This window comes from Lipotes vexillifer, unplaced genomic scaffold, assembly GCF_000442215.2.
Source record: "Lipotes vexillifer unplaced genomic scaffold, Lipotes_vexillifer_v1.1 scaffold12, whole genome shotgun sequence".
Classification (NCBI taxonomy): Eukaryota; Metazoa; Chordata; class Mammalia; order Artiodactyla; family Lipotidae; genus Lipotes; species Lipotes vexillifer.
The window spans coordinates 2,007,070-2,015,210 of record NW_006796716.1 but is presented as its reverse complement, the minus strand read 5'-3'; the positions used below and the strand labels follow the sequence as shown (position 1 = coordinate 2,015,210).

The 8,141-nt window shown below is 48.2% G+C and overlaps 1 non-coding gene across 1 annotated transcript; it reads right to left on the bottom strand.

Moving 5' to 3' along the window:
- Positions 1 to 2,139: 2,139 nt before the first annotated feature.
- Positions 2,140 to 2,211, bottom strand: TRNAK-UUU (transfer RNA lysine (anticodon UUU)). The gene has a single exon. It is a non-coding gene; the product is annotated as a tRNA-Lys (tRNA).
- Between the last annotated feature and the right edge of the window lie 5,930 nt (positions 2,212 to 8,141).

Here is an 8,141-nt window from a genome sequence, read left to right as displayed (position 1 = left end):
CTTTCCCTGGAAAGTCTGGTCCAAGACTAGCTCAGATGTAGCCTAGCATGAGAGGCAGTCACACTCCTTCCACTTGTCCAGACCTCAACCTTGAGTGTCCCACGGAGCAAGTGTTGGTGGTGCCCCATTTGACAGGTGCGAGACCAGGACTCACCTGCTAGAGGGACTTGCCCAGGGTTACAGGGAACAGGTGGCAGGGAAGCTGCTGATTCCTGGTTCAGAGTACTTTTCTCTGTGCAGGGTGACTCAGTGGGGTGAGTCATGGGTGCAGCCCCAGAGCCCAATGTCTGGCCCTGTGGGGAGAGGGCAGGAAGGGGAGACACAGCTGCTGCCCTCAGAGAATCCTGGTGTCATGCCAAGCAACACTTATTGAGATGAATATTAAATGGTAGTGTGAAAAATGAATAGAGAATGAATGTGTGCCCTTCAACTTAAACTGCTTTTCTGATACAGGTCTTACTCTCATTCAGTCATTCATTCATCAAACATTACCTGGGAATGCACGTTCTGGGGATACTGTTCTGCACTTAAGGTGCTCCTACAGTGGTGGGAGAGACAGACATGGTTTCAATATGTGAGGGATTCAGGGTGGCTTCCCAGAGCCGGTGACATTCAAGCTGGATATTGAAGGAGTGGCATTGCAGCAGGCAGTGGTGCAGGCATTCTAGACAGAAGGAGTGTGCCCAGACACTGGGGTGAGGGTGGAGAGCAACTGGAGAACCTCAGGAGCCTGCTGCGGTGCTCAGGTATGGGGATGAGCGTGGGTGGGAGATGAGTCCAGTGAGGGAGACCTTGAAAGTTAAACTTCATTGTGCAGACAAGGGGGGAGGCAATCAAGGTTCCGACTTTCATTCCCTTAATCAAAAAGCGTCTACTATGTGCTGACTATTCTAGACGTTGGGGACATGGCAGAAAACCAGACAAAGTCCTTGCCCTCCATGGGTTCTAGTAGAGGAGAGAGATGATAAACAAGCAAATAACATACATAACGGTGATAATATATTATGAAGATGATAAAGCAGGACAGAAGGAGTAGGGTGCCAGGTTTGAGGCAAGATTCCAGTTTTAAATCAGGTGGTCAAGGAGGGCCTTGCTGAGAAGGTGTCACTTGAGTAAACATTTAAAGGAGGTGAGGGGGTAGGGCTTCCCTGGTGGCGCAGTGGTTAAGAGTCCGCCTTCTGGAGCTTGTGCTCCGCAACGGGAGAGGCCACAACAGTGAGAGGCCCGCGTACCGCAATAAATAAATAAAGGAGGCGAGGGGGGCTTCCCTGGTGGTGCAGTGGTTAAGAATCCACCTGCCAATGCAGGGGACATGGGTTCGAGGGGTTCGAGCCCTGGTCCGGGAAGATCCCACATGACACGGAGCAACTAAGCCCGTGCACCACAACTACTGAGCCTGCGCTCTAGAGCCCGCATGCCACAACTACTGAAGCCCGCGTGCCTAGAGCCTGTGCTCCGCAACAAGAGAAGCCACCGCAATGAGAAGCCCGCGCATGGCAACGAAGGGTAACCGCCACTCGCCGCAACTAGAGAAAGCCCGTGCACAGCAATGAAGACCCAACACAGCCAAAAATAAAATAAATTTTAAAAAAATTTAAAAAGAAAAAGATTTTCTAAATAAGTAAATAAATAAAGGAGGTGAGGGAGTGATGCATGTAGGTCCCTGGGGGAGGAGCATTCTGGGCAGAGGAAACATCAAGTGCAATGACCAGGAGCAGGGAGTGTGCCTAGCATATCGGAGAGACAGCAAGGAGGTGAGGATGCCTGGAGTGTGGTGGGTGAAGAAGGGCTCCAAGGAGGTGAAGTCAGAGGACTAGAGGGAGGGGCGTTGGAATTGACTGTGTGTCCCTTGGCTTTGATTCTGAGGGTGATGGGAGCCCCCAGAGGGTTTTGAACAGAGAAGGGACCTGATTCATCTTGGGCTTCAGCAGAATTGCTCTGATTGCTGAGTGGAGAACAGACGGAAGGGGACACGGGAGGAAGCAGGGACGTATTTAGGAAGTTGTTGTGATCACGCAGGCAGCTGGGCCAAAGGTGATACAATGGTGGTGATGAGAAGTGGTCACATCCTGGATACATTTTATTTTTATTTATTTAATTTTATTTTTTGGCTGTGCCATGTGGCTTGCGGGATCTTAGTTCCCCAACCAGGGATTGAACCTGGGCCACAGCAGTAAAAGCGCTGAGCCCTAACCACTGGACCACCAGGGAGCTCCCCTGGATACATTTTAAAGGTATAGCCAACTGAGAGAAAGAGAGGCATCAAGGATGCCTGGAGTCAAGTTTTTTGCCCTGAATACCTGGAAAGATGGTGTTGCCATTTGCAAAGATGGAGGAAAAACTAGAGAAGGAGCAGGTGGCAGGTGGGTGGCAGGTGGTAATAGGATTCGGGGTTTGGACCCTTAAGTTTGAGTGGCCCATTAGACATCCCACCAGGGAGGGCAAGTAGGCCACTGCCCATAGGAATCTGGAATTTGTGGGAGAGGTCCAGGCTGGAAGAGGCCAGCATAGATGGTCTTAAAGCAAGGGAAGAGGCTCATCTATAGCAGCATGGAGGCCAGCTGGATGGCTGCTGCGTTGTCCAGTAGAGAGACTGGGAGTGTGTGAACAAGAGCAGGACCCATCGGCTGGAGAGAAGGGTCAAAGGCATTCAAGAGATTTATTTAAGGGAATTCCCTGGCAGTCCAGTAGCTATAGTTAGGACTCCGTGCTTCCACTGCAGGGGGCACGGGTTCGATCCCCGGTCAGGGAACTCAGATCCCGCAAGCCATGTGGCCAAGAAAAAAAAAGAGAGAGAGAGAGAGAGAGAGAGAGGGAGGGAGATATTTATTTAATATGACTACACTTTATTTCAATTATGAAAAGAATATGTTTGTTGTAAAACATTAAAACAGTGACTTCCCTGGTGGCACCAGAGCCTTCCCTGGTGGCAGTGGTTAAGAATCTGCCTGCCAATGCAGGGGACGCGGGTTCGAGCCCCGGTCTGGGAAGATCCCACATGCCGTGGAGCAACTAAGCCCGTGTACCACAACTACTGAGACTGTGCTCTAGAGCCTGCGAGCCACAACTACTGAGCCCACGTGCCACAACTACTGAAGCCCGCACGCCTAGAGCCCATGCTCCGCAACAAGAGAAGCCACTGCAATGAGAGGCCTGCGCACCGCAACAAAGAGTAGCCCCCGCTCGTTGCAACCAAAAAGAAAGCCCACGCACAGCAACGGAGACCCAACGCAGCCAAAAAAAACAACAAACAAATAAATAAATTTATTAAAACAAAACAAAACAGTGACAGATATTATGAACTAGAAGCCACAGGCCCTGTGACTGACCATGTGTAGATAAGCACAGAACTGGCACCTGGGGGAGGGGTTTGACCAGGATGTGTAGTATTTAAGGTTTCTGCCCTGATATCCAGAGGAAACAGGCAGACAGTCAATGAGGAGTTAGTGTGGCACACAGGCTGGAGACATGGAAGGCAGGAAGAGTCTGGCTTGGGGTGGAAATGGAAGTTGTGGGCCACAGTCCAGGGAAGTGTGTGCATATGTGTGTGTCTGTGTGTGTGTGTCTGTGTCTATGGAAGAAGGTGAAGGGCTGAAGATGAAACTGACAGGTGAGGGATGGCCAGAGACGGAGGAGCCAGAACCACGGCAGGAGCTGAAGTGGAAGCTGCTGCACAAGGTGCCATGAGTACCCGAGCAGCCACCTCCCTGGGATCAGGGACCACTTCGCAGAGGTGGGGCATTTGACTTGGGGCTTAAAGGATGAGTAGGAGGTGGCTAGGTGGAGAATGGGGGAAGGGCATTCTGGGGCAAAGCTGTGAACAAGGACATGGACAGTGAGAGAGCAGAGCTTAGTCCCTGTGGGAACCAGGCAGTCCCCACAACACACATCACTCCCATTCTTTAATGTGGTTAATCGATGGAGATTCAGTCCAGACCAATGTTCCGTAGAGCCCTCTCCCCACTCTCGTTAAAGGGGCATCACTGTGCCCCAACATTGGCATTCTGCACCCCTGTACTTGTTCAGGTTTCCTTTTTTCCTTGAGGAGCGGGCACATGCTGGTACCACAATATAGCTTTCCAGGTCCTTTGTGGTCTGGCCCTGCCTCGCTTCTTGGAGGCCGCCTTCCCTCCCACCCTGTGAGCAGCCTTAATGCCTGACCTGCACATGCCTGGGGCCCTCTCCTCACTCTTTTCTCCTCCGCATGCAGCTGGCCAATGACTTCTAGTCCTTCCCTGCTAGACATCACCTCCTCCAAGAATTTGTCTCTGACCACCCAAGAATGAGCTTTGGACTCCTTCTGCGCGGTCCCACAAAGGCCTGTATTTATCCCGACTATAGCACTATTGTCCTGTGTGCATATAGTGTGTGTTAAGCATCTGTCCCCTCATTAGATGGGGACACATAAAGGGAAGGAACGGGGTCATGTTCTTGTTGATTCCCCAGGGCTGGCACAGAAAGCGTGTTTGCAGACTGAGCTGTAAACACTTGGATGCTTGAATGAGGCGTGTTCCTATAAAGGAGCACTGAAGGAAAGGCTGGGCGTCTGGGAGCTCCCTCGCCCCAGCACGGTTTGGGGTTTCCATCCCAACAGCTGGGAGGGTGGGAGTGGGGATCCCTAATATTGGGAACTGCTGCCACCTGCTGGGCAAGGCCAGTGTTGCCTTGCCCACGCCCTCACGGCTGAGCACCTGTGTGCCCAGGTCGGGATGATGACAGTCACTACCTGTTCTCCAGAAGCTCTCGGGCTGGTGTGAGAGACACCCTAACAGTGACAAGACAATGATGTGGAAGTATATGGGCTTTCGGGGTCTGGAGGCGGAAGGGGAGGCAGCTTGTGTAGAATTCAGGAATTCTGTCCCCGGGGCAGAGTTGTGAGGGGCTCAGAGCAGGAAGGGCCAGCCAACCCAGGCTCCGAGGCTGGAGAGAGTGCGTGTCCGTGTGTGTGCGTGCGTGCATGTGTGTTGTTGATGTTCTCCTGCTTTCTGGCAGATTTACTCCCTCTTTCTCCTCCCCTGGGAAGTCTGGCCCTGGCCCATTATTGTACAAAGTGCTGGCCGTTGTGTAAGGGTCACTCTTACCGTGACCCTATCAGGAAGGCCCTCCTTTAGTTCCATTTCACAGATGAGGACGATGAGGCTCAGAGAGGTAAACACAAACCAGGTACTGAAGTTTGGGTGACATGGTTTGTAAGCCACTTAGCCCTGCAAATCCAACCTGTTTTGACCACAAAGTCCAGCCCTGCCCAGCAGGCAGCTCTCCTTCCCCCTTCCAGACTCCCTAACCCCAGCCCACCATCTTCTAGCTCAGTCTTGAGGCCTGGGCTCAGCCATCCTGGGGGTGCAGCAGAGGAGGGAGATACGGGCAGTAGGCAGCTGCGGAATGAGTCTCACTGCTCAGTGTGTGATATTTAAGGTATTTGTGATGGAATTGACTATATGCCTGAATACACTGCCCTCCTTTTCCCAATGAGAAGATTTTTAAAAAAGAAATTTGGCTCAATAGTCTAATTAAAACATTTAGGGATGCAAATGAAATAAGCGGCTCCCTAGTAATGATATTTAGTGAAAACATTTAAAATGGAAATACTTTAAATCACATATATTTACAAATAACTTTATTTCGAAACAATTCTTTTCCAGGCTCACGGTTTGTGAAAGTTTATTCAAACCCTTCACTTGCATTTCTGCTTCTCATTGTCATGTCATGTGTCATCCCTAGCATCTCCTTTGAGTTCCCTAATACAGTTTTCTCGAATGTGTCATCTTCACTTGTGCTTGGAAATACAGAACTTTTTTTTTTTTTTTGGCTGCACTGCATGGCATGCACAACTTCCCCGACCAGGGATTGAACCCGTGCCCCCTGCAGTGGAAGCGTGGAATCTTAAATCACTGAACCATCAGGGGAACCCAGAGCTTTTTGAATCCATGAATGATGCTGTTGCTGGAAAATTTATTCCAAGTCATGAGAATGGTTATTTTTCATCTCAGTGGTAGGTCAATATTTGTGATCTCCCTAGGGTAGTACAGAATTATATAAAATAGCAATCTCCTAGTCTTTTATCATTCTCTTGCCCTGCTTTCTTTTTCTTCACAGCACTTCTTACCATCTGGTATACTCATTTATTTGTTTATTGTTTATTGTCTATCTCCCTTCCCTAGAATGTGAGCTCCGGTGGTCAGGGAACTTTGTCTATCTTCCTGTTTTATGTCTGTCACTTGGAAACATGCCTGAAGCATAGTAGGTGCTCAATAAATATCTGTAGAATGAACAAATACAAAAGTCTTAGAAATGTTTGATAGCCCAGTGGCAGCCAGGACCATGCATGCAGATGGCACTGGAGTGGGATGGGAAGGCAGCCCTGCCGGACCCACCTCCGTGTAAGGAGGGCATCTAAGTCGGGGGCAGCCTGTTGTCTCAGAGGTTTAGCTACCTACAGGGAGACTGAACAAATTATAAAATATATTGAAGACAATTGGGGGAAAGGAAGTAAAAATCTGGAAAGGGGGAAAGCTAGGATGAACCCTGTGCCATTGGAATTTAAGGTCTGAATGGAAACTATTTTTCAATATATGGAAATTGTATTAGTTTGGGTTTTCGGAGAACCAGAACCAATAGGATAAATATAGAGAAAGAGACTTATTATGAGGGATTGACTCACGCAATTATGGAGGCTGAGAAGTCTCACAATCTGCTGTCTGCAAGCTGGAGACTTGGAAAGCAGGGTGGTGGAGTTCCAGACTCAGACAGAAGGCCTGAGAACCAGGGAGCTCTAATGGTGCAAGTACCAGTTCAAGGGCAGGAGGAGACCAATTCTAGCTCAACAGTCCGAAAGAGAGAATTCAAACTTGCTCTGCCTTTTTGTTCTATTCAGGCCCTCAGTGAACTGGATGATGCCCGCCCACATCGGGGAGGGCCACCTGCTTTACCCAGGCCACCAAGTCAAATACTAACCTCTTCTGGAAACACCCTCACAGACGCACCCAGAGGTAATATTTAACCAGGTATCTGGGCATGCAGCAGCTCAGTAAGGTTGACATATAAAATTAACCGTCGCACAGATAAAGGAATAAACATAGGTATAAATGTGTATGTTTATGTGTGTATATAAACATGTGTCTACTGAGTGGGCCTGGCAGTAGAGGTTACCCTAATTGCACTGAGCACAACTAACACCCAGATCTTGGTTTCTAAATATTATTCTCCACCAAAAAGAAACAGGTATTCTTGTTGAAATGGCTAATTCTAGGGCTGGGGCAGGGAAAAACAAGATGAACCTGGAATATCTTATTGAGCCAGAAAGAATGGACATGTCCAAAGAATGATGCGACACATCAAACTGACAAGAGGTCAGCAAGGGGCACCCATTGACCAATCCTGGGACAATTTAAGCATCAAAATAAATGATAGGAATGGATTATAACCTATTGAATAAAATAGGAAATCACAAGTTCATCTGATAAATAAGTAAATGAATAAATACATGGGGGTGAGGAAAAAGTTTTTTATAATAGAAGGCCAACTAATAAAGTAGAAGAAATGATAAAATTGGAAAATCACCATTTGCAAACCACTGTATTAATAATTAATTCAGGCAAGAAACATCAATGGATGCTGAAACCTATGGGCGAAAGTGGGATGAAGAAAAGGATGTTTCATAGTCTTAAAGTACCTCCCTTCCCCAATACCTACTAATTATGATCAAGTGATCAACATTACCAGCACCAGTCATCATGGTTCCAAATGATACTGAATACAAGAACACAGCATCAGGAGTTCCCTGGCGGTCCAGTGATTAGGATTCAGCGCTTTCACTGCCATGGCCTGGGTTCAGTCCCTGGTCGGGGAACTAAGATCCTGCAAGCTGTGCGGCGTGGCCAAAAAAACAAAAACAAAAAACACAGCATTGTTTTTGTGATATTTCTGCCCAAAATATATAACAGTGGTCTAATTGTGAGAAAGAAATGGACAAACCCAAATTGAAGGACAGTCTACAAAATAAGTTCCCTGTAATCTTCAAACATGTCAAGGTCAAAATTCAAAGAAAGGCTGCAAATTGTTCTAGATTGAGGGAGACCAGAGAGATGTGACAACTGGGTGCAATGTTTTGACACCATATTAGTTTTTTTAAAAAAGTATAT